Below are 27886 nucleotides of genomic sequence, written 5' to 3' on the forward strand. Positions count from 1 at the left end.
CGCAGCAGCAGCACCATGACGACGGAACCACTTTCTTAAATCAGTTTTATTTTCAAACTTGTTAGGTGCTGTAAAATTGAAATCCAATACGTCTGCTCATGCGCACTTGTTTTGACATAATTTTAAAGGGTATCGCCTGACAAATGAGCATGCCACTTTCCAAATGTATAATACAACATATGCAAGTGAGCAAAACCATTTTTTATATTTTTATTTTGTGCAGTATTTGTTCATATTCTTTAAAATATGTATTTCACTGTGACTCAAATAAATAGATTAAGGCATACATTAAACAAATATCACGTTTTGCCCTAACAGGCTACACTACAAGGGCTGGTAGCGGGACGGCACAGTAACTCATTTGGCAGTGCTCAGGTAACTCATTTGGACAGGCAATGCTCAAGCAGGTTAATTTAACCATTTGCGCTGATAACAATCCGGATGGTCCTTTTACTCTTTGGCCCGGAGGACACGGCGTCCATGATTTTCAAAAACAATTTGAAATGTGGACTCCTCAGACCATAGCACAGTTTTCCACTTTGCTTCAGTCCATCTCAGATGAGCTCTGGCTTGCATTTGTAGTGTGTTAATTGACAATGGTTTTCTGAAGTGTTCCTGAGTCCACATGGCAATATCCTCTACAAAACAAGGACGGCGCTACACCGGGGCGCGGGTGTACTGCACGCCCTGCCAGAAATCTGTGTAGCTCCAGTTAAGGCCTACTTTTCATTTATTATTTAAGTTAAAAAAAATTAATATGTTCACAAGTTGTCAATCTGTTCCAATCCAATCCCCGTTTACGTGTTTGTGCTGCTTCGGCAGTACCCCGTTTGTGTGAGGGGAGGGGCAGGGGAAGACTTTAATATACTCTCGCGTAAGGTTGAGCCTAGCTAGCCTACAGTCCGTTGTAGCAATGGATCGTTTTGTGATCAAGAAAAACACTTTATTTTCCAAAATAAATATGCAGGTAGAAAATTTTAACTCCGTCTCCCAGGTAGGAAAAAAAATAAGAGGGAGATTTGAAAAATGAGCCAGCTGGTCCTGTAAGGACTGCACAACAGTATGTGACATGTCTTTTTTTGTTTGCAGCAGAACTATAATCACCAAGATGAGCCAGTTCCTTTTACACTCTTTAAGTGTGTGCCCTATTGGCACATGGTGTTTGCACTTCTCACTGTGGATTTGTATATTATTATTGCCATTTATGACCTCATGATCTTGTGACCAGAACCATTTGTGTGTGTGCATTACAGCCAATGGTATTATTGTAATGTCAGCAATTGTACTGCTTGTTTAGAAATGTTCTTAAACTGTTGGACTATTTGCTCACGCATTTGTTCACAAAGTGGTGACCCTCGCCCCATCCTTACTTGTGAACAATATTTCGGGATGCTTGTTTTTTTATTACCCAATCATAACACTCATCTGTTTCCAATTAACTTGTTAACCAGTGAAATGTTCCAAAAAGGTGTCATTTTAACATTTTTTTTCCTTTCCCAATTTTTTGTTGCCCCTGTCCAATCTTCGTGTTGCAGACATCAAATTAAAAATGAGAGAATAAACGTTCATCTGTTTGAACATTAAATATCTTGTCTTTGTAGTGTTTTCCAATGGATTATAGGTTAAGAAGGATTTGCCAATTATTATATTCTATTTTGATTTACATTTTACACAACGTCCCAAGTTCACTGAAATTGGGGTTTGTACATTATTTAGGGACATTGACAACCTCTCTAGTGACTATCTTTCATAAAAGACTTCAAGTAATGAATCTCTTATGTGGTGTTTTTGGAGACTTCAGGAGACTCTTCGACAAGACATGTTTAACCATCCTACCGCATCCAGACTGACTAAAAATAAATCGTGCTTACTCAAAGCCACCAGTAGCTAGTTTAACAGAAATGTTAAACTTTTTTTTTCTAGAATGCAGCATTAGTTGTAGCCTCTGGCAAATTACTTAAATCAAAATAGCTGGACAGCTGCTAACGCCAGTGTACCCCATCATCTGAGACTACCAGGTTTCATGGCCATTCTCAGCAGCTTGTTGCCTTCTTGGTTCACTGGAGAGTTTTTATTTCTCTTATTGAAACCCTGGAGAGAATGATCTTGCCTGCCTGCTGCCTAATCACTGCTAATCCTTTCAAGACAAAAAGCCATGGTAGCTCAGGTTACTCTTCCAGAAGGATTAGCTTCGGTTATGTATCCATCTAGAGAGGTTAATTATGGTGGGTGGCTCCTTCCTGCTTGGAACCTTCTGTGTGCACTTTTGAAAAATCTGTGCTTTGAAGGCTGCGTAGCTCAAACACTTCCCCCCTAAAATAAATAAATACAATAAAAATAAAAATAAAAATTACAGCATGGGCGGCACGGTGGACGACTGGTTAGAGTGTCAGCCTCACAGTTCTGAGGTGCGGGGTTCAATCCCCGTCCCCGCCTGTGTGGAGTTTACATGTTCTCCCCGTGCCTGCGTGGGTTTTCTCCGGGCACTCCGGTTTCCTCCCACATCCCAAAAACATGCATTAATTGGAGACTCTAAATTGCCCGTAGGCATGACTGTGAGTGCGAATGGCTGTTTGTTTCGATGTGCCCTGCGATTGGCTGGCAACCAGTTCAGGGTGTACCCCGCCTCCTGCCCGATGACAGCTGGGATAGGCTCCAGCACGCCCGCGACCCTAGTGAGGAGAAGCGGCTCAGAAAATGGATGGATGGATTACAGCATGGGCGGCACGGTGGACGACTGGGTAGCACATCGGCGTCACAATTCTGAAGACCAGGGATCAAATCCCGGCCCCGCTTGTGTGGAGTTTGCATGTTCTCCCCGTGACTGCATGGGTTTTCTCCGGGCACTCCGGTTTCCTCCCACATCCCAAAAATATGCATGGTAGGTTAATTGAAGACTCTAAATTGCCCGGAGGTGTGCGCGAATGGTTGTTTGTTTCTATGTGCCCTGCGATTGGCTGAAGATTGCTGGGATAGGCTCCAGCACACCCGCGACCCTCGTCAGGATAAGGGGAACGGAAGATGAATGAATGAATGATTGAATTACAGCATGGACCAGCAAGGTGCTCACCAGCATGCTAGCAAATGCTGGCACGCACCTTGCTGGTCTATGCTTTTTTTTGTGTTTTTGGTTTTTAGCAGTGTTGGGCTCACCCCAGCAGCAATTGTGTCAAGCCTACCCCCAACAACATAGAACCTTTAAGTAACATTTTAACATTGTTAATGATTGTACAAGCTTAAAATGAAGGTAACCACAGTGTAGTAAACATGGACATGTACCCACAATGTCAAATTCTGAATTCTTCGACTTCAAAAGGTTACAGAACGTCTGGATTTTGTTACAGAAATCACTGAACGCTGACTCGTTACGGCCATAACACCGATTGTTTCGGATATTGGGGGGGAAAATTTTTTTACACTATTTTATTACAATTTTATTTCCATTATTTCTGTAGCAATAGTGGATATAGGAAAAATATATATACTATAAATAGCACGTAAGAAAAGACCTTTATACAAGTACATTCACAAAATAGAAATCTAAACTATTTTCCATGCAGAAACTACCCAATTCAATCCATCAGCAATGTTATTTGTTTGTTTGAAAACTAGAGTGCTGAGTTTGAATTGACTTTTGAGATATGATTAATCAGATTTTTTTATTTTTTCCAAGGTTGAAAACAGAATTGGTAAAGACAAATTAATCCATGGACACAGAACATTTTGATGATGGCACGTTGAAATCTCATGTACTTTGATTCAGGTTGCAACTGTGTCTGCCATTACAAGGTTGATGCAATAAAAAATATTAAGATAACAAATATTGAAGCCATAATTTATTAACGATTATAAAGGAATGATTATTTTGTGCAATTGAACAGTATTTTTTATCCGGTTACGTAATCTACTGCAATAACTGTCCCGCGGTAATGTTCCCGACAACATTTTGAAAATATGGAAATTCAGACGAATTTGGACAAATTGTTCAGGAAGTGAATTTCTATAGGTTGGCAGCTTTGATAAACTATTTTTCTGTAATATTTACATAACAGTCTGATCAAAAGTCAATTCCTCCAACTAAGCTTTTTTTCAGAGTGTGAAAAAACTAATTGACTGATACATTGAAGTTGTAATCATTAGCCTCTTTTACACAGCAGTCCCATAAAACTGCATCAGAGGGCTAACAGAAGATATAAACTACCATTGCTTTTTAAACCGAATAAAATATTGCACACTGCAGCACACAATCCTACAATCGGATATGTGCCCGTCTAAAATACCCTGTAATTTCCTTTTGCACAACCACTGTCCTGTCTTTGTTACGGCTAAAATAGTACCGCCAAAGATTAAATATTGGTGAAATAAAAGAGCAAGTCAACCACAGGGCGGTACTTGATAGTTGTGCCCTGTAATTGACTAGCCTCCAGTTTAGGGTGTACCTCTTCTCTTAGCTGGGATAAGTCCTCCAGAACAGGAATAGTGGTAGAAATGTTGATTTTGCTCAACAATCACACTTACTTCACTGAGTATATACTGTACCTTTGTCTTTATTGATTGGTCGGCAGTAAATCACATACAGTGGGTACGGAAAGTATTTAGACCCCCTTAAAATGGTCACTCTTTTTTATATTGCAGGCAATTGTTAAAATAATTAAAGTATAAACATTTTCGACATTAATGTACAAACAGCACCCTAGATTGACCGGGGGAAAAAAACGGAATTGTTGAAATTTTTGCTGATGTATTAAAAAAGAAAAACTGAAATATCACACAGCCATACAGTATTTAGTAGAAGCACCCTTTTGAGCTAATACAGCCATGAGTCTTTGGGAATGAGTTTTTCACACCTGGATTTGGCGATCATCTGCCATTCCTCTATCAGGTTGGATGGTGAATGTTGGTGGGCAGCCATTTTCGGGTCTCTCCAGAGATGCTCAATTGGGTTTAAGTTAGGGCTCTGGCTGGGCCATTCAAAAACTGTCACTGAGTTGTTCTGAAGCCAATATTTTAGCTGTGTATGAGGTTCTGAGCACGCTGGAGAAGGTTTTCGTCCAGGATATTCCTGTACTTGGCCGCATTCATCTTTCCTTTGATTGCAACCAGTCGTCCTGTCCCTGCATCTGAAAAACACCCCCACAGAATGAGGCTGCCACCACCATGTTTCACTGCTGGGACAGGACAGGTGATGAGCAGTGCCTGGTTTTCTCCACACATGCCACTTAGAATTAAGGCCAACAATTTCTATCTTGGTCTCATCAGACATGAAAATCTTATTTCTCACCATCTTGGAGTCCTTCAGGTGTTTTTTTTTCTTTTTAGCAAACTCCATGCATGCTTTCATGTCTTGGACTGAGGAGAGGCTTCCATCGGGCCATAGAGCCCCGATTGGTGGAGGGTTGCAGTGATGGTTGACTTTCTAGAACTTTCTCCCATCTCCCGACTGCATCTCTGGAGCTCAGCCGCAGTGATCTTTGGATTCTTCTTTAACTCTCTCACCAAGGCTCTTCTCCCTCAATTGCTCAGTTTGGTCGGACGGTCAGCTCTAGGAAGGAAGCTCTGATCGGCCCAAACGTTTTTCATTTCAGGATTATGGCGGCCACTGTGCTCTTAGGAACCTTAAGTGCAGCAGAAACGTTTTTGTAACCTTGGCCAGATCTGTGCCTTGCCACAATTCTGTCTCTGAGCTCTTCAGGCAGTTCCTTTGACCTCATGATTCTCATTTGCTCTGGCATGCTCTGTGAGCTGTAAGGTCTTATATAGACAGGTGTGTGGCTTTCCTAATCAAGTCCAATCAGTATAATCAAACACGGCTTGACTCCAATGAAGGTGTAGAACCATTTTAAGGATGATCAGAAGAAATGGACAGCACCCGAGTGAAATATATCAGTGTCACAGTAAAGGGTCTGAATACTTATTGCTGTGTGATGTTTCATTTTTTCTTTTTTAATAAATCGGGAAAAATGTCAATATGGGGTGCTGTGTGTACATTAATGAGAAAAAAAATGAACTTAAATGATTTTAACAAATGGCTGCAATATAACAAAGAGGGAACATTTTAAGGGGGTCTGAAAACTTTCCGTACCCACTATATAAACAAACAACAATTAAAAGCCATAGATAATTTAGACTGGAGTCTTCAATAGACATAACGTGCATGTTTTTGGAACGTGGCAGGAAATTGGAGGACCCGGAGAGATTCCATGCGAGCACGGCAAGAACATGTAAACTCCAAACAGGATTGCCTGAACCCAGAAATGAATCCAGAACCTATTGACTGTGAGGCAGACACGCCAACCAACCAGATGTCCAAAAACATTCCATTTAAAGTGCAAGGTTGTCAACGTTTAGTAAAGCGAAGTAATGGTGACCAGCTCTTGTTTTCACCGTGTTGTAAGTATTTATTTTCCTGAAGGAGGTTAATTTCTGATAGACAATGGCAATACTTTGTTTAAAATATGGCACGATAAAACATGTTTTCATTGGTCGTTTAACTACACTGTGTTGACAGTACATGGAGCTGAGTGCAGACAATCCTATCTTATTAAAAAGTCAAAATGGTAATAAAGTGGATTTACAAGGTCTGTCATCAGACAGACAGTACGAAGCTTGGAGGGTTCTCCTGCTCACATCAACCAGGGAAAAACTTTGATTGTGTTTGCGCTCCGTCTAAGCTGGTTTACTCTGGTGGGACTCTGCTTATATATCTAATTGCAGTGGCGGTGCTTGTGAAACAGCCCCCAAGGCCATTTTTAACATCATCAAGAGTCACTGCCTGCTGCTCGCCTTCGCCATTGCTTATGTGGGGGGACTAAGGAAAGAAGGCATGTATAAACATGCTTTCATGCTTCAACTGGCCCTCACAATGGCCAAAGTACCAGACAGACAATGAAGCTTGGGATCTTTAATGGGAGATGGCAAAGCTTAAAGCAATGCAGCTCTTATCGTGACAACGCCCTTTAAGAAATGGGTCGGGTATTCCAGAAGTTTCCTATATCAAAGAGAAGATGGCAATATCAGATGTAATATCACAGTTGACTACCCCCGCGGCTTGGGAAACTGGCAGTACCCACCTATGGCACCACTGTTCTGCATGATGTTGAACTTGTTTGGAGGAAAGCGTTTTATTCACACTGACATTTCAAAGTGCTTAATTACTCACAAAATTCAACTGTAATGTCTGACTGGTGTGCTTCACGGTTGTAAAGGGGTTGTTATTTATTGCAAATGAGCTGCTGCAATCAGGGTTGAGTGAAAAAAAAAGAGTAATTTCTCATGAAAAAGATTTGTTTCCCCTAAAAATGTCATAAAAAATTGAGGGCGCATATTATACATATTAGGGCTATAAACAAATCAGTGCTGAAAAAAAAACAACAACGCTGAGACAGAATTTTCGGATTCAAATGAAAACTAATCAAACAGTAACACTACGAAAAGATGACAGTACCCTACTTGTGTCTGTTTGTTAGATCAGACTAGTTTGATTGATGGAGAAGACAGAATCATACCATTTTTCATTCTAGGGCAGACAGAAAAGGTTCTTCCCTAAAATGGCAAAATGAGGAAATCAATTTATATAACAAATGAAAAAAATCGAGGATGCCGTTTTTGTGCTTTTTTTCCCTGTCTTTTTTTTGTTTTAAACCCATCCTGTTCAGCTGCATGGCCATGCCGAATGTTTTGTGGTGTGCAACAGGGGGGGGTTTGAAATACTCGCTCAGCTTCCATCCATCCATTTTCTGAGCCGCTTCTCCTCACTAGGGTCGCGGGAGTGCTGGAGCCTATCCCAGCTATCATCGGGCAGGAGGCGGGGTACACCCTGAAATGGTTGCCAGCCAATCTCAGGGAACATTTAAACAAACAAGCATTCACACTCACATTCACACCTACGTGCAATTTAGAGTCTTCAATCAACCTACCACGCATGTTTTTGGGATGTGGGAGGAAACCGGAGTGCCCGGAGAAAACCCACGCAGGCACGGGGAGAACATGCAAACTCCACACAGGTTGGGCCGGGGATTGAACCCTGGTCCTCAGAACTGTGAGGCAGACGCTCTAACCATTCCATCTCCCTCAGCTTATTTTTTATATTTTTCATTATTCTGATGTTTATTGAAAATGCAGCTGGACAGAAAAGGGTTTTAGGGGGCAGACAGAGGGACAGAACGGACAAGGGGAATACGGGTGTGAACCACAGCAGAACAGTCTAGACAGTCTAGATATTTGAGCAAAAGTAACGTTACAAAAGTAAAATCCTGTTCTTATTTGTGGATGTCCAGTGAGGACATGCAACAACTAACCAATAGGGCAAGATGAGAGAGGGCAGAAAAGGGCAGGGCAAGGCAGGATGTGGGAAATGAGCAAGGCAGTGCTACTGATGAGTGGTGTGGTGGGATGCTTTTATAGTGTATAAACACCTATAACAACCTTTGAGTTGATATGTTACTATAACCTGTGTTATTCTTTGTGGTCCTAGCACAAGCAATTAAACCCTATAGCGTGTCTATGGAACGTATTAGTGAATGAACACCATATCACATGCATGTTAGTCAGCTGGTGGACGGAGTTGCTGAGCCGGCCCATTGAGGAAGGGTGCCCCCACCACGCCCCCTCTCCACCCACAAGGGGGGGCCAAGCCAGTGAGCCCATCCCGGGGGGGGGACCCAACCAGGGGGACGCCACCCACTCCCCAGGACCCAAGGCGGTTCACCAGCCCAACTGAAGGAAGCACCCCGATCAGTCCCAAAGGGAGCGGCAAGGGTACCGGACTGGAGGACAGGCAGGGGTAAGAAGGGGGTCGACCGACCAGAGCCCAGCACAGATGTGGCAGGACCAGGCCCGGCATCCGCCTCATCGTGCTTTGTGCCAGCCCTCCAGGGGACACTGAATGAGATGTGATGTGTCCAATGTGCAAAATATGTACAGTGCTCATGAGTAATAAACATGTACAGAGTGTGTGAAGTAGGAGGCTGGACTTCTGTGGGCCCAGCTCGGCCCGACCGGCTGGAAGACCACAGACGAAAGTGCGTGTTTGTGCTTTATGTCTGTCTTAGCAAGCCACTTCCTGGTTCATGGATGCTGACGTAAGATAGGGAGGGGACAATGCTAAATCCCTATAAGAGTAAAAACATTGTGGACCCCTGTATTCATGTTTGTTAGTGTCAGTGCATCTGTTACTAAGCACGCTAGTTTCTGATTCTTGGAGTGGCCCAGGTAAAAAAGAAAATGGCGCAAACAATATGGAAGAGGGGATCGTTACATCGAGGCTACCATTCTAGTTCTGAACCCCCACCTTTTTTTTAAATAGCAAAAAAAAAATTTTTAAAGTCATGCCTAAAATTCATTGAATCTACAACATAAAGGGAGGAATTTCAATTACAAACCTGTGGAGTTCAAACACCGAATGGTCATAAGAGTGGGAAAGCTATGATGGAGCCGTTTTCCTTCAGGCGCCAGAGGCATATTATGACCCTCATTATTTTTGGCTGCTCCTTGCAGCCCGCTGTGGCAAAGACTTCAGTCTCTCTCTGTGTTTCCAAACGAGGAGGACTCGAGCTGACACAGGGGGTGATGAGTGCTAAAACACTGGGATGGATTCCTGACGAGGGTGACCAAATGTCCTGATTCCCTAGACACAGACCTTAAGGGTCAGGGTACAAAGATAAAAAAAAAAAATACAAATATTGATAACTCTAGAACCTCTTTACAAACAGTAACTGCCATTTTGAGGTGATTGTATAGCAGTTATATAGCAGTTTATCAATAAGTATAACTCAGAAAGTGTCGTCTCCGTTTTGATTCTAGCGCCTTCCCGTCTTCGGCTATTGTCGGCTATTTTCAGCTTTGACTTAAAGAACAGCAACCACTCTGTTCATTTGGCATTAGCATCAAAACACAAACACACATCATTGTTTGGTTTATTGCAGCAAGTTTTGCTATTTCACAATGTTTTATTGTGTGGCAACTGGTTGTACTAATGGTGTGATAAGACCTTCTTTAGCTTTACAAGCAATAAAAAAGAAATACAAGTACAGGGGATCCTCAAAAGTTATTTGGCAGCGGCGGGGGGAAGCTGCACATCTGTGACTGCGTAGCAAATACAGTATATGTAACTTTCGAACCGACATGTTTTCGGAAACATTTAGCAGAAAGTATTGGATCCACGGATATAGTTCGACCCAGGCTGAAACCAGCTGAAGTGACAACAATTTCCCCTACGTCAATCACGTCTTCAACCTGGACACCGGCCTCCACGGTACACGAGAAAAGCAGCACGGGATGTAGGTAAAACGTTCTCTGCAAGTACAATGACTATACCATAGGTGGTGATGATGCACCCTGCAGTAGAAATGTATTTCAACCATTTGCAGTTATAGTTTAAACCAAATTGGCACGTTATCTTTCATGTACGGCTAACTGCTCATAATTCCGTGAGTTTTCCACTATCAACAGCCTGCTGGAGCATATTTATATACAGTAAACACACACACACACATACCAGTCTGTACGCAATTTGCTCTGCGTGGTATTGTATCCCCTTCTCCAGCGTCCTTCTCCAGTGGTGACCACCTTTCAATGTCAGACTTGAGCAGCTGTTAAAAGTCAAAGACAGACTCTGACCCCCTGATCAGCTCAAACATGAATGACAAGTATTACATCACTCCTGTTAGCCCTTGCGGTGGATAGAGTAACTACACCTAGGATGTCTCAAAATCTGTAATGTTCGGGAGTGCCCAATAAAACCTCATTTTTAGCCAATTTATGGTTGACAGTTTGCTGGTGTTAGAGATTCCGATCAGTTTAATGTGTCTGCTTTCAGTCGCAGTGATTTTCTTTCTTTCTCAAATGACTGGGGTCATGTGTGAGACCACTTATGTTTTTAAGGCGCACCATTGAAAAATTAGGGCCAAGTGGTACCAAATTGGTCACACTCTAAAGCCCTGATCACCAATCGCTTGAAGATGTGTTTCTGCCCAGTCTTTCAGAAAGGTTTCACAAAGACCCAAGAATATAGTTATTTGTTGTTTGCTTGTACAGTATTGCCAAATGTTGAATACAACTACATACTACAGTTGTGCCTTCAGATACAAGTGACCCGAGTTTTTCATAAAACAAGCCAGCATTCAGAAGATGTTTTTGCCATCTCCTTGCATGCAAGTTTTTATCAAATTGTGTCTGTTATTTTCTCACACAGTGCTTGTCCTGTGTCTTGTCTATTAAGGGTACACATTTTATTCCGTGACACTTGTGATATGAACGCTGTATGTTGGGAGTGAACTCAATTCAGCGCAATTCACAATCAGCAGCAGTTTGGCGAATAGTGAACAATTCATAAAAAAAGAGGCTTAAAGCTGTTTAATGTTACTCACAGTTGTTTACTGACAAAGTAAACAAAAAACAAAGAGAATTACACGCTGTGTAGAATTTATTTAAAACAACCAAAACAATGTTGCCTTCACAATGGCTGCTAGCTCAATGCTAACATGTAGTGGAAAATGCCACTGACATGCTAACATTAGCATCAACGGCCTTAGGTTTAGAATCCTTTAAGTAACAGATATTTGAAAACAAACGGTGGAGCAACAGATGTAGCCAGATAATATAACAATACTCACAGGAATATTTTCTTTATCCGTTATGAAAAATGACTCATGTCACAGGTTCTTACTGACTCGCTTCCAGTAGTAGTAGTAGTAGAAGAAGTACTATTCTTTTGTATCTGCATGACTATATTAAACTGCCTCCCGGTAGCTAAGGCGGGCAAACCAGAAGGAGCAGCACAATTAATTGAATTGCAGCATTAAATCATAATGCACAAACTGTTCTTTACATTCTGTTAAATTATGTTATTACTCTGTTTTAATAAAGTACAATGTTATAGGGTGCTATTCTTCCTAATTCAAAAACACAAACAAAATTGCTCTTAAACACTTATCTCAATCACAGTACTACTATTATTTTGTGAAAGACTAAAATTGTATTTTAATTTGTACTTAGTTTAATTGGGTGAAGGTAGTAACAAATAAAAAATGAGGTGATAGCGCCAACCCCCATACATAATATAGGATACTATATACATTTTAATTCATGAATTTTCCCGTTGGGGATCAATAAAAGATATTTTATATTTCTGATTTACACACGACTAACAGCTACCACTGTCTCGTACTCAATTCCCAACAGCAGCTTGCGCTCTATGAGGATCTCTTTGCTGATAGCTGATAGCTGCAAGTCTTGGCGGCTGCTTGATAAGTGATTCAGTCTGCACTGCATGGAAAACATGATCTACAAGCTAACTCGGAATCCACCAGGATAAACGGGGCTCCAGAGACACCACAAGCTTGGAGAAGAATCTACAGACCTTGCAACAAGATGGATGTAAACAAACTAAGAGTATTTGGGCAACACATAAAAAACATGCTGACTCTTACACTGAATGCTAAATAGCTCCTAGCTGCTGTATCAGCCCACTTACATGGAATCCACCAAACCAGTTACAGCTCTTTCATGACACTAGTGGCAAAAATAGCCTACATATATAAAGTTCTGAAAAACTTCAAGAGACCACTGCAGGGCTAAACATTTGAACAAATGAAAAATAAGACGACTTCAAAATCAAGCCTTGGGGACAATACTGGTTGCTGTACTTGTGTCACAATCGTATAAACAGAAACAGTAAATGACATAAACACAATAATACATTTGTTTTGGGCGTGGCATTTGTTGGCATACACTGATAATTTTAAACGTGCGTGTGATCACCTGAAATTGGTTATATACGCAACCAACTTCCTCCCGGCTCGGGTGAATGGCGAAGGGGATCGCGAGAAAGCACCAATAGTAACTTTATACGTCTTTTTTTAACACGAGATGTCACCGCAGAGCCGCCAAAGAATGACAATATCTGATGTTTAGGCTTCGTTCGTGTTTACATATATTATATATTATATCATATTTGTATAAATAAATAATATGCATGTATTTAACGTGTGTCCGGAGACACCAGCAATAAAGAAAACAAAGTTTTAGCAAGTTCGGGTTCAAACCATCACGTCCTCAACCTGTTGTTACGCTAGTTATCGCGGCATACACAGGCACTCACTAACCTGTTCTCCCGGTTTGACCACGAGAAATTCCGCATAAGCGGATAGTGCTGAGGCTAGACCAGCCAAGTGTCAAGACTATCAAATATCAGAACTGAAGGCACAGTTGAAGATGATTACAGTTGGATTTTTTACTGTCAGGAATTAACACAATATAGGTATAATATTTTCCATTTACAGTGAAGTTTATCGTGGGGGAAATGTTCCAGACTAACCTGCAATAGCTCAGGTCATAGTGTGACACTTGGGATCTTTTGTTGATATGACAAAAATGAATACAACTATTGTAATAACGCTTCTTTTAAGAAGGTGACTTTTAGTTAACAGTATTCCCGTTTGTAAATTGATTCTGAAGAAGCCTTGTTAGACTGGATTGTGGCCTTTAATTCCTCTCTCGCGTATCGTGTCTGACTTTGAAATGTTAATAGTACCACCTGCTTCTCACCAGAGGATCTTGACAGTCGGAGCTTGTACTCGATGTGTTCGCCATGCACTCATCAGCACTTGAGCTGCTCCTCCGCCCGTCACTGCCAATCCAGCTGCTGTCAGCCGACTGATTGCTTTAAAGGTTATTGTTGGACACGCTTGCACTGATGACATCATTATGTGAAGAGATTTGATCTAGGTTGGATTACATGCATGTTGTAACACCTGGTTCAGATTTAGTGCCTCTCTATTTGATCTTTCAAGCGATCTGTATTTGATACAGTGCGTTTGGGGAAAAAAACATGCCTGCACCTATGCCCAAAATGCAGGTAAATAAATATGCGGTGCATGTGACAAGACAAAAGTATGCTTATATTGTATTAACCACTAAATATTGCTAGAGTTGGTCTGCACTTATTATTACTTTTACATTATTCCAGATTGTTTTCACAAATTAAAACACATATACCTCTAATGTCATCACGTGCAACGGTCTATGTACCTCACATGTACATGCGTTTATAACATATGATGGTTCCAGATGTTGCTCATTTCTTCTGTAAGCAGTTACTTCTGATGAGCCTCAGGACTGCTGTCAGAAGTGTGCAGGGGAGGTTAACCTGTTGCTCCAGAGATGAGGTTCGGAAAATCTCCAACCTCTGTGCTAATCCCTTATTCCCTCAGAGTGCTGGTAATAATAACACAACCTGCTTTAGCAGTGGAAATAATATTGTTTAATTAAACACAACTCAGCGGCACGGTGGCCGACTGGTTAGAGCGTCAGCCTCACAGTTCTGAGGTGCGGGGTTCAATCCCCGTCCCCGCCTGTGTGGAGTTTGCATGTTCTCCCCGTGCCTGCGTGGGTTTTCTCCGGGCACTCCGGTTTCCTCCCACATCCCAAAAACATGCATGAATTGGAGACTCTAAATTGCCCGTAGGCATGACTGTTAGTGCGAATGGTTGTTTGTTCCTATGTGCCCTGCGATTGGCTGGCAACCAGTTCAGGGTGTACCCCGCCTCCTGCCCGATGACAGCTGGGATAGGCTCCAGCACCCCCGCGACCCTAGTGAGGAGAAGCGGCTCAGAAAATGGATGGATGGATAAACACAACTCACAACTATCGCTATCTACAACTCACCATCACCAGATCACGTTACCTTGTGAAGATCTTTTTGCCGGGAATTCCATCACTTGAATCATGTCGTCAATTTAAGAGCCACCATTTTTGTCCGTCCTTTGACATTTGGGGTATTACACCAAAGCCTTGAAAAGGTTATTTCATTGACAAACTTTGTTTCCACCAAGCAGTCGAGTACAGTCTACAGTAAACAAATGACAACAATGGAGGACATTGTGCTTCTTTACACCCACCTTATTTCAAGGAGAAGACAAAATGTGTTATCTTTGTCCCATTCTGTAAGTCACCAATTTCCGTTCACCAATATACCGCTCACATTGCACATCAATGCCTAGCATGTCTAGCGTCACCCTTTTGTATTCTACCACTGCACTTGGTACTCCAACGGAGCGGTGTCCAAAAGTTGTATCGCAACTACTAAACTGAATCAAAAATGTTCTGCTTGTTGTAAACAAGACCAAAGATGATAGTTATTTGTCTCTGATATCTGAGTGTCTGAGAACATCCTTCAGAAAGCTGGAATAAATCAGGAAAGAAAAAAAACACTTGAGTCTGTACCCATTGTCAAAGGCTACATGCAATGAATACAGTGAATACTTCATCATGGTGACTATGATATATACTTTATATATACAGCCCTCACTGGAAATGAATCCGACTTACTGCTGGCAATGCGTACCAAACTCTGACACTGGTCGTACAGAGCTGAACAGCCTGCATTAGGGGGTCTAGTACCCAATACTCCTGGAGCGCTCCCCATAGTATCATTCTACTGTGATGATCCAAGATGGCGCCTACCAGTGTGGTCGACTCGGTAACGCGCTCTCTAGTATTGTTTTTGTGTTTTTCGTCCGTCTTTGGAGACCTTACACAACTCACTTACACAAGGGGAGACCTGCTAACCATCAAGGAGGCTACTCCGGACTTTCTGTCACCAACTTTCGTAAATCCGCTCAGTTTTTTCCCCGAGTTACTCACCGGAGCGGCGTCCGCGGTTTTCGGCGCATGGAGACGGAAGCGGGGCCACAGAGAGAAGCGTGGTGGCATTCAGGTGAAACTCCGCAAGAGAGGACACAGATTGGCGTTCCCGTCGATCCACCTCGCGAATGTACGCTCCCCACCCAACAAAATGGACGAGCTTCATCTTCTGTTAAAGACCAGTAAAGACTTTGGACATTCCGCGGCCATGTGCTTCACGGAGACCTGGCTTTGCGACGGTGTACCCGATGGCGCCGTCATGCTTCCCGGCTTCCGCATTCATCGAGCGGACCGCGACATGGAATCATCAGGGAAAACAAAGGGCGGCGGGATATGCCTCTATATCAACGAAAAATGGTGTACGGATGTCACGGAGCTCAGCACACACTGCAGCCCGCATTTAGAGTCGCTATTTTTAAACTGTAAACCATTCTACTCGCCACGTGAGTGCGCATCATTCATACTGGCTGGAGTCTACATACCGCCTCAAGCTAACACGAACGCCGCACTGCTAACGCTCACCGAACAAGTCAACGAAATGGAAAAAACACACCCGGATTCACCCCTCATTATTCTCGGGGACTTTAACAAAGCTAAACTCAACCACGAACTCCCTAAATACAAGCAGCACATCGACTGTCCTACCAGGGAAAATAATATTTTAGACTACTGCTACACTACGGTAAAAAACGCATACCGTGCTATACCTCGTGCAGCCCTGGGCTCGTCTGATCACTTCTTAATTCACTTAATACCGACGTACAGGCAAGAACTTAAATGTGCGAAGCCTACAGTGAAAACAGTCAAAAAGTGGACAAATGAAGCCAAGATGGAACTTCAAAGCTGTTTAGACTGCACAGACTGGAGTGTCTTTGACACAGCCTGGATGAATATACGGACACTGTTACATCCTATATCAGTTTCTGTGAAGATGTGTGTGTACCAACAAAATCATTTCGCACATTCAACAACAACAACCCGTGGTTCACTGCTAAACTTAAGCAGCTTCGCCAAGCTAAGGAGGACGCATATCAGAGCGGGGACAGGGCCCTGTATAATCGAGCTAGAAACCAGCTGACTAAAGAAATTAACATTGCAAAGAGGAACTATGCAGCAAAGTTGGAAAAACAGTTTAGCGCAAACGACTCTAAATCAGTCTGGCATGCATTCCAATCGCTGACTAATTACAAGCGACGATCCCCCCAAGCTGAGAACAATAGCACACTAACCAACGACTTGAATACCTTCTACCACAGATTTGAAAAGGACAGTTTCACACCACACACCCATCCGGCCGCACCCCCGACCACAATCACACCTCTGACTTCTGCGTTAACCATCCATGAACAGGATGTGAGACGCATCTTCAAACAACAAAAGATTAACAAAGCGGCAGGCCCGGACCATGTGTCCCCATCCTGCCTCAAAGTCTGCGCGGACCAACTCGCTCCAGTCTTCACTCAGATCTTCAATAGATCTCTGGAACTGTGCGAAGTTCCATCCTGTTTCAAACGCTCCACCATCATTCCAGTGCCCAAGAAACCTGCAATCACGGGTCTGAATGACTACAGGCCTGTCGCTTTGACATCTGTGGTCATGAAGTCCTTTGAACGTCTCGTGCTGGACCACCTCAAGAGTGTCACAGGTCCCCTGCTGGACCCCCTGCAGTTTGCCTACCAAGCGAACAGGTCTGCGGATGATGCAGTCAACATGGGACTGCACTTCATCCTAGAACACCTCGACAGTGGAGGGACCTACGCGAGGATCCTGTTCGTGGACTTCAGCTCAGCGTTCAACACCATCATCCCTGAACTCCTTTCATCCAAGCTTCTCCAGCTCAGCGTCTCACCTGCCATCTGCCAGTGGATTTACAGCTTTCTGACGGGCAGGACACAGCAGGTCAGGCTGGGGGAGGCCACCTCATCCACACGCAGCATCAGCACTGGGGCGCCCCAAGGTTGTGTCCTCTCTCCGCTGCTATTCTCTCTATACACGAACGACTGCACCTCAGCGAACCCGACTGTCAAACTCCTGAAGTTTGCAGATGACACCATTGTCATCGGCCTCATCAAGGACGGTGACGAGTCTGCATATCGACAGGAAGCGGAGCGGCTGGAGCTGTGGTGCGGCCGACACAACCTGGAGCTGAACACGCTCAAGACTGTAGAGATGATCGTGGACTTCAGGAGGCATCCTTCGCCACAGCTGCCCCTCACGTTGTCCAGGTGCCTTGTGTCAACCATCGAGACCTTTAAGTTCCTGGGAATTACAGTCTCTCAGGACCTGAAGTTGGCGACCAACATCAACTCCGTCCTCAAAAAGGCCCAGCAGAGGACGTACTTCCTGCGGCTTCTGAGAAAGCACGGCCTGCCACCGGAGCTGCTGAGACAGTTCTACACAGCGGTCATCGAATCAGTCCTGTGTTCTTCCATCACAGTCTGGTTTGGTGCTGCTACAAAAAAGGACAAACTCCGACTGCAACGGACAATCAAAACTGCTGAAAGGATTGTCGGTACCCCCCTACCCACCATTGAGGACTTGCACGCTGCCAGAACTAAGACAAGGGCATGCAAAATCCTCTCGGACCCTCCGCACCCCGGTCACCAGCTCCTTCCCTCAGGTAGGCGCTACCGATCAATGCAAACTAGAACTAGTAAACATTCCAACAGCTTCTTCCCTCTTGCGATCAACTTCTTAAACACCTAACCTACAATTCCATTACAACATGCTGGCAATTTTTTGACTTGAGTTCGTTGTCACATTTCTGTGGGGCCAATTATGTATTACTCGTGCACTCATTGTAGTTGTCTCGCCATGCTGCACTATTTGCATATACTGGCCACTCATGCCAGAGTAGCATCTGCTCCATTTGCACACTGATCGAGGAGTATCTGTAACATTTGCACAACCAACGTTGTCCCAGATTATCGCACTACTCGTCACTTTAAACTGCACACACTCCTTGAAGTCTCAGCGCCCTTTGCACAATGGTCATTGCACCGGACTATGGCAATATTAGTCATTCGAGCTGCTTTAATTGCTAGAGGACTCTGTATTTTTTTGCACAATTGTCAAAAAAAAATTAAAATAATGTACCAGCATTACTAGATAACTAGCAACCCTTTACTGCTCAGTGACTGTTTTTTTTTTTTTTTGTCAATGTCTTTATGTCTCCAAAGTGTTCTGTAAATTGACTGTCTGTTGTCGTACTAGAGCGGCTCCAACTACCGGAGACAAATTCCTTGTGTGTTTTGGACATACTTGGCAAATAAAGATGATTCTGATTCTGATTCTGATAGGAACCCTTAAGTGGGCCACACTTGAACAGCCTCTCCATGTCCACAAAGCACAATGTAGACTTGTTGGGGAACTCCCATGCACACTCCAGGACTCTGCTTGGGGTGGAGAGCTGCTCCTGAATCTGAGATTTAACATCCCGATGAACCCTCCTCTCTACAACCCCCGAATAGACCTTACAATGGAGGCTGAGGAGTGTTATCCCCTTGTAGTTGGAACATATCTTCCTTTCCCCCTTCTTAAAAAGGGGAACCATCATCCCGGGTTGCCAATCCAGAACCATTGTTCCCGATACCCACACGATTTTACAGAGGCGTTTCAACCAAGACAGCCTCACAACATCCAGACCCTTTAGCCTTGGCAATGGGGTCCAGCCATCGAGGAGCTTTTTAACCACCTCTGGGACCTCAACCACTGAGATAGGAGAATCCACCTCAGAGTCGCCAGACTCTGCTTCCTCATATGAATGTGCGTCAGGAGAAATGAGGCGGTCTTTGAAGTATTCTCCCCCATCAACTCTGAACCTCCCGAGTCAGTATATACAGTGTTGATGGTTACAGGCCAAAAGGCCCGATTGGACTGCTTCTTCAACTTGACAGCATCCCTCACCGTCAGTGTCCAACAAGAGGTTTAGGGATTATCACCACGAGAGGCACCGACCACTGTGACCACAGTTCAGATCTGTTCCTTCATCAATGAATGCATTGAACATGGCCCACTCGGGCTCCTCCGCTTCTCCCAGATTGTGGTCAAAGTTCTGTTGTTCTGTTCTGTTCTCTCCTGGGAGTTGAAACTCCTTCTGATAGGGGACGTAAGCCCCTTAGTCCCTCCCACAGATGGTGAGCCCATGGCTCTCTCTTCTGGCTGGGCCGAAAACCATTCTTCCCATTGGAAAGAATTCCAAACAAAAAACAAAAAAACATTTTGACATTCTTAAGTTTAAATATATGAAAAAAATAATATTATGCGTTTTCACACTTAACTTCCATTACCAGTGATGCCAGCAAAAAATGAATTGTCTAGGGCAGCTACATACAGTATGCGAGCACGAGAATCACTTTACAATAATAGTACCATGAAGTACATGTTTATAAAGTGTTTATAAAGTGTTTATGCATTGGTTATGAATTAGTTTGCGAACATTTTGTTGACTCAGTGCTAAGTGCTATAATTAATGTGAACAGTGAGAGGAACCTACTGCCATATTGTGAGCCCACATGAACTTCTACAGCTTTTTCAGAAATAGATATTTACATATTTTTTTTGCTTTTCATTTTGATATCAAAAGTATCATATTTGCTTTTCATTTTTATATTAAAAGTATCATATTTTGCCAAACCAACTTTTTCTAATAATTTGGATTTAATATTGCCTCTATGATGCTTCAGTAAACATGTGAAATATGAATTTAAATCGTCCACCCATTCCTAAATTCCAGATGTTTTTCTGCCGAGAGGCCTGAAATCGGTTCATTCGAATTTCTCGAGCTTATCTAAGTCATAGCAACGATCTCTGCCTACCTCGCCGCTCCTGAGCCAGCGCTGTCAACATAACGAATACGTGCGCTCTCACAAGTGGATCTTCTCCACTGAGGCAACCAATCAGAGGAAAGGGGCAGTCTTCTCTAAATATGGACAACACGGATACAAAACTGGGTCAAACGGAAGTAGCTCTCAGAGGGGCCTTTTCTGGACACTCGCATGATAAAAACAAGTCAATGTTAGCGAGTCAATCTGTGGAGGTCTAAATAGCCAAAATATGGGACCTTTAGAAATCACAGAGTGTAATTTACTTCGTATATTTTCTAGATGATTTCCCAACTTTTTCATTTTCATTTTAGCTGTGATAGTTTGTGGGGCAAAAAAATCTCCACATAATACCTCATGAAAATAACGATGGCAGAAGTGATTATTTCCCAAGATTTGAATACAGTGCAAACTCCAAACAACGTTCAGTGTTGCCGGTTAACTTCCAAGTAGTTTCTAATTTCAATTTCAATTTTTATTATTTCAATTAGTATTTTCCCCTCAGAAAATAATGAAAGTAAGTCAATAATTTATTCCAAGCTGTCATCATCATCATTAAACAGTGATTAACTGCTGGCAATATTTTAAGTAACATTTTGGCATCATTAACTGTCATACAAGTTAACCAAAGCCAAAGCAAAACTTTTGCTTTCTACTTCAAATGCATCATTTATTAACCACACGTTAGAAATAAATGATTTAATTGAAGGCAGCTGATGTCACATTTACAGAAAGGATGCTTCTAATCTCCCATCAAATACTATCCAGAGGAGCCCCCCCCCCCAACAAAAAACAAAACAAAATAAAAAACAGAAAAACACTATTATCTGACATTTCAAAACAGGAAAACACTATTGTCTGACATTTCAAAAGCAATTAAATTGTATTTATTTAGCCGTTTCTCCTGCAGTACGAGGCAGTGGTCACATGTGGTCTCATCCTCCACAGGCTGCTGAGGAAGTGATGCTGATCTAAGTAGTGGGAAGACTGGCAGGAGTGCAGGAGGCAAAGGGAAACAGGGCTGGGTGGGTAGGGGGATATCACCTCTCCTACTCTCTCGCTCTCTCTCTCTCTCTCACTCTCTCTCTCTCTCTCGATGATTGTGCTGCAATATGTCGCATGAACGCCGCCAGGACTGCAGACGAGTCTCATAGTTAATCGTAATAATAAGGCATCACTGTTTTCATTACACAATAAAGCAAGAGTTTTATTTCATATTTTGAAATAACAATGGTAATAATAAAAGGCTCCTTTTGATTGCCTTCTACTCAGGTTTCATTCAGCGTTAATTGTGAAACAACTCTTTGGATGTGTGAACCGTTCAACCACCTGCTTTGATATTTATGAGGAAGCCCCAGACCCTACCACACACCCACCCAATCCATTGATATTCATGCGCTCAAACTTATGCATCTTTGCTGCATTGTCACTTGCTTTTCCCCCCTCCCCAACGCTGCATGCTCAGTCTCAGTGGCGTGGTCTGACCTGCCCCCCCCACCCCCCTTTTACACCGCAGCATCCCGCTGCTATAGAAACCAAAAGGAGCATCCCGGGTGGTGCATGCAAGGCTCTCAGTAATGTGCGCTCAGGAGAGGGAGAGCATCGGCAAGCGATAGAGCTACCAGAGAGGTGTTGTTATTGGTTGGGGGGAGGTGAGTAGAGGCAGAGGGAGGGAGAAGTGAGCGGGTGAGGTTATCCAGAGAGGAAAAGTGACTTTCACGGGTGAGTACGGCACGGAGCGTTGTTGAGTGTCTTTCTTTTGTCTTCTTTGGTGGTGAGTGATTGTGGGTTTGCTGCCTGGAGGCTGTGAAACAGGTCACAGGAGTTGTGTTGTCTCATATTGTGGGTTGAGCGTTGTAGTTTCCTTAGCATTTTACTTTTGGATTAAAAGCAACTAGCTTCCTTCTTTTGCTCATCATAAATTCATTGCTGGACCGCCGTGTTATTTGATGAGGCTTTCTCTCTCACTCGCCTCTGCTCCATTTGATATCATCTCTTTGTTGTCCTCCAGTTTTTAGCAGTCATTAAACTCATGTTAAAGCCCGATGTGAGGACTCCTGCTCTGCTGCATAGCGCAAAAAACGGTCAAGTCAGGCTTTTGAATTCTGTATGAGCGCCTGTTCTGTTCTGTCACTTTCCATCCCTCCTCTTGTTTCTGCTCTTCCTCAGCACTCCTTGTCTTGACACTTTGATGAAGGGCCAGAGCCGTGGGGCTAATAGGGAGTTGATCAGCCTAAGCTGGAGGGAAAAATGTAATTGTGACAGCAGTTGGCACCTTAGAGACGCTTGTTGTTCGATAACAAGCCAAGCTGTGAAGACAGAAGGCAAAAAAAAAAAAAAGAAAAGAATCCGTGCAACCTGTTAATGACTCTGGTGCTTATTCATGCCCTTTTCTATTCCCACACCCCCTAAAAGCAACAGCAGCCACCTAGAAGTGCTGTTTGCTTCATTTTGGGTAGGCTATTTTTTTGCATTACCCTTGTCAAAAGTTGTGAAGGGGACCAAAATGGTTAACTAGGATCTCACCACTTTTTGACAGCCTACTGCTAATGCTCCAAAGGGACCTTCAAATACAGTAATGTGCAAAAAACATAATTTTCCTCGTAAAAATGCTCGTTTTAATTAGATAAAAAAACTGACCTGCAACAACACTGTAATATGCATGCCAGGCCAGTAGTTGGCAATGTGTAGTAAATGCACACTTTGCTGGAGAATACATGTTTTTAACGTTTAGACTGAAACAATAACGCTATCTTGGCTAAAATGAGACTTTTTAAATTATTTTCCTTTAAAACTGTTTTCAGCTGACCCTTTGGCAACATTACAAGAAACAATTTTAGGAATGCTAGAATGAGAATTATAAGAGACTACATTACCTACATACCTACATTACCTCTTACAAAGGCCATACTCTCTTCATCACTTTTTTGGTTTTCTTGCCATTCCACCCTTACATTCCATTGTATCGCAGAAGTGACAATTCTCTGTCAACCAGTCAATGGACAGTATTGGGTTCAGTTCCTCCCTACTTAAACAAACCATACTGCACAACTGTGACCTTCACGCCAAAGAAATGGCACTAAAAATTGGGATGGTCATATATTTGAGGACCTAAACACTTAAAATTCTGGACAAAGGATGCCACATACGTCTGCTTAGTAAAGCAAGGCACTCTTCTGTTGGGCTACAAAGTGCAGTGGTCCGGTAGCCAATGGGCGGTCTCTTCCCAAGTAGGAAGAAAACAAAAAAGCTAAGCCTGTTTTGTGGATGTAATAGAGCCACACTCATACCATGAAGAAAGATGTCCTCCATTGTTGTCTTTTGTTTACTGTCTTCTTATTCTTTTTTTGTCGTCACATTAGGATGGCTATTATTTAGCCTCCCAATCAACACTGAGAACTTAACTGGACTTGAGCGCTTAGTGGAAACCTGACTTTAAACAAATCCATCATTTCTTATCTGGAACCAGTGGGTCTTCCTGACTTGCTGTGTGTGTGTTTGTGCTCTGCGTGTGTGACTGTGTACAGTTCCAGGTTTAGAACGAGCATGTGAGCATGCACGTGTGCATCAGTGTTGACATGATGCCGTGCGAGGAGGATGGCCGCGGGGGTCGCTGGCTTTCTTTCTGTGTGGATACACGGATTTGTGGCGCCTCTCGTGTGACACCTTTTATGACTTTTTGTTCAAATGTCACTCACTGAGGCTGGACTGCAAAACGTGCCCGCTCACACGTTGACAATAGTGCAGGGCTCTGTGATAAACTAGGGAAATAGGCTGCAGGATTGGTGCGATAATGCTGATCCCGCCCCCCGCCTCCCCTCCATACCTCCTCCAGGCACAATTTGTTTCAATAGGATACAAAATTGGAGTGAATTCTGAGAGCCCTTTGGCCCAGATCAATAGAGTGTGAGAGGAAACAATATTAGCCTTGTAAACAAGGGGAGGTGCTCTACTGGCAATGATCTCACTTGTTACTGGGAGCTCATGTCTAAAAAACGAAATAAAACTTGTGTGAATAGTGGTCTTCCCTGTAGCCAAGGCACAACAACATATTCAAAATAGTTGCATAGAGAAAGTCTTTAATCTGACACTTCAAAACCTTTTTTCAATGAGGGATCAGGCGCTGCATCTGACTGTAACCTGCACATTTCATCTACAGTATAAAGAGATAAAAACAGCCAGAGGCTACGCCACCTCAGTGTTTTTGTCCAGTGAACAGAAAACTATAAATTTAGTATTCCAAAAACAGTCAAGTCTCAAAGTCGATACTGCGTTGGAGTTTGCATGCAAGACAGAGGGAAGTGCTTTCAGGAAGTCTGTGACAGTGCTCGAGTGAAACCAAAGGAAGATCCAATAACTGCAAAGGAGAACCTCTGGGGTTAATTTATATGAATTTGTTGAATTAATCCATTGCAGGGTCAAATTATTGCTATCATTCCGTCTTTATAAAAGGGGGCGTTTTCAGTGTTAAAACTGTTAGCAAGATTTTTTTTTTAATCATTTAACCAGGAAAGTCTCATTGGGTTAAAAATTTCCTTGGAGACAAGAGTCAAGACAAGAATGTCCTGGTCCAGAACAACAAGTAGTCATGGAACACAAACAACATACAAACACATATAAACAAGACAAAATAAATAAAAAGGCACATCAACATATCTAGTGAAATCTCAAAAAAAGCCTATCCCAGCTGACTCTGGGCAAGAAGCAGGGTATACCCTGAACTGGTCGCCAGCCAATCACAGGTCAAATATAAACAAACAACCTACGGGCAATTTAGAGTCTTCAATTAACCTACTACGCATGGTTTTAGAATGTGGGAGGAAACTGGAGTACCAGGCGGAAAAAACACACACATGCACAGGGAGAACATGCAAATTCCACACAGGCGAGGCTGGATTTGAACCTGGGTTCTCAAAACTGTGAGGCAGACATGCTAACCAGTCGCCCACCTTGCTGCCAGCATCAGCATCCAATCGCTTCAATTTCCTTTTAAAAAGATTTAAAGAGGCAAGTTCCACGCTGGAGAAGCCGCTTATCAAAAACAAATTTTTTTCATTTCCCATTTCAAGTCATACTTTAGGAACAGACAACAAAAATAGGTCTTGTGAATGAGTAACAGAAGGAAGACTGTAAGTTCCAACATTTCTCAGCCTGATATAATCATAAAGATAAAAGGGAAGCAGATACATTTCTTGCTTTGAATGTAGCCTCACTTCACCAATCCTGACCAAAGCCACGGCCCTCACGAACATGCACAGTAAACATGCGGACATTAGCCACGGCTGCTTCGTTGGTACCGAGACCTATTGGTAATGGCGTGTAACACTAAATGTCAGTTTGAATGAAAAAGTTATAAAAAAAAAAAAGACCATGACAATTTGAGGTCGAGTTAAGATCATGAAAGTTTACTCGCTGCTGGAATTACTATTTATTTTATTTCTCATTGTATCTTTGCAATTTCGAATGTATGTTTGCTAAGATTGGTTGTGTGTTTACTCCCATGACTCACTCAATACAGACAAGTGTAGCTGAGTTGTGTGCGTGTGTGTGCGTGTGTTGATCTTTCTCTTGATGTCTTTCTCTGTGTGACTGTTGTTTATTGTAAAACCGATGTTTTGTTAAGTTGTAAACTCGAAGGTCTGTAAGCTCTGTCGACAATCAATTTTTGCAGGCAGTGTTTACTGTTGTACCCATATTTTTTGCTCTGAGGTTTGTGTGCTTATTTTAGACACTGTAAGAGCAAATGTAAATGAAAAGGGTAGAAATGCCTTTCATCATTCAAATTTCAAGTAATAATCTAGTTATATGATTACAGTCGTGCTCACCATTGGCACTACTTCATTTTTTTGCACCTGTAGGGGGAGACCGGGGTTTGTTGTCACATGGGTAAGTTGTCACATTGCAAATATCTTCTCCAACAGAGGTCACAACTAAAAAATAGAATACTAGTTTTCTTCCTTTACATTGTCCGGGATCGTGTCCTGTTTGAGAGGAGAATCGCACATTGTGAGCTGAGATGAGCGGCAATGAACTTTTTTTGCACAACCCAGTTAAAAAAAAGTTAATTTTATATATTTTAAATTAACTTTCAGATAAAAATCCTAGCAATGATACACGTGGACTTGTTAGAGGAGAGATTAAGGTATCTTGTCATACCTTAGTCATTCTTCTGTTTTAAGCTAACTTTAAGCTAGCGCTAGCATTGGCAAACGTAGTAGGTTGGAGCAAAATGTCTCTGTCATTTTTGGCTTAGTCACATAATGAAGCAAAGCTTTTTTTTCAGTTTAATCTTGAATTTTCAGTTTAAGAAAGGTAAAAGAGGAATTTGAGACTGAGAGTCATGGCCTATGTGCCAGCAGTTCCTAAGCGCTTTAATTCAGTGCATGTTGCATAATATTTTATGTTAACATATGTTCAATTGTTATTTTCAGTGGCTTTTTCAAGCTTAATGATAAACATTTTCTGTGCCTGACTTCAACGTTCACTTTCAAGTAAAAAAAGGACAACAACAATAATTTTGTCCTTTTTTTATTAGTTGCAAAAGCTAGTGTGACATCTTACCCCATATAGTGAGACAATTTACCCGATGGTGGGGCAACCGGTCACATGTACACACTCTCTGTTAGATTGCTTATAACTCTGCATTGAAACAAAATATGAAAATGACATGAATACAAAATATATACCTTTCATCTGGTACACATTTCATTTATATATGTATATATGTATTGATTCCAAGAAATATATAAGATTGTAAAAAGGGTGACATCTAGCCCCGGTCTCCCTATAATATCCATCCATTTTCAACACTGCTTATCCTGGTTAGGGTCGCTGGAGCCTATCCCACCTGACTTCGGGCGAAAGGCGGACTACACCCTGAACTGGTCGCCAGTCAATCGCAGGACACATATAGACATGGACAATCATTCGCACGCACATTCACACCGTCACTGAGTGGGAACTGAACCCACGCTGCTTGCACCAAAGGCAGGCGAGTGTACCACTACACCATCAGTGACTCCTTATAATGTCTTCAGAAATAAATGGAAATGTACCAAACTTGTACCATCAGAGTTAATTGGAGGTCCAAAATAATCTAACAAATAATTATAATTTTTTTTGTCAACTTAGATATTGTAATTTCACAGAATGGTGAGCACGACTGTATATAAAATATGTTTGAATTACGTCAAGCCCTAATTACAGTATTTGTTGTAAATATTTGTTTAAAAACACTTATAGGCCATACATATAAAACAATCAAATGAAAAACAGTATGTACAGCATTAACTGAGTGTGCCTCGTGTCGCCCTGCGACGTATTCTTACGTCGCTGTGCAAACTAGTTCATTGCGTTCCATTTGTAACCTCAAAATTATATAATTTTGTGAATGCTGAAGAGCATCAGGTTTTCATCCTTAT

General features: G+C 42.5%; 1 protein-coding gene across 2 annotated transcripts in view; it reads left to right on the top strand.

Annotated features, from left to right (window-relative positions):
- The window catches only part of syt6a (synaptotagmin VIa), a 125807-nt gene that overhangs the window by 41062 nt on the left and 56859 nt on the right, over window positions 1-27886 (top strand). The window contains exon 1 of one of the 2 annotated variants that reach the window (XM_061791020.1): window positions 22043-22187. The exons of the other annotated variant lie outside the window; for it this stretch is intronic. The gene's annotated coding sequence lies outside the window, so the exon portion shown is untranslated. Of the gene's footprint in view, window positions 1-22042; window positions 22188-27886 lie in introns of those variants that run through there. 2 annotated transcript variants of the gene reach the window in all.

This window comes from Phyllopteryx taeniolatus, chromosome 1 (assembly GCF_024500385.1).
Source record: "Phyllopteryx taeniolatus isolate TA_2022b chromosome 1, UOR_Ptae_1.2, whole genome shotgun sequence".
In the NCBI taxonomy this organism is placed as follows: domain Eukaryota; kingdom Metazoa; phylum Chordata; class Actinopteri; order Syngnathiformes; family Syngnathidae; genus Phyllopteryx; species Phyllopteryx taeniolatus.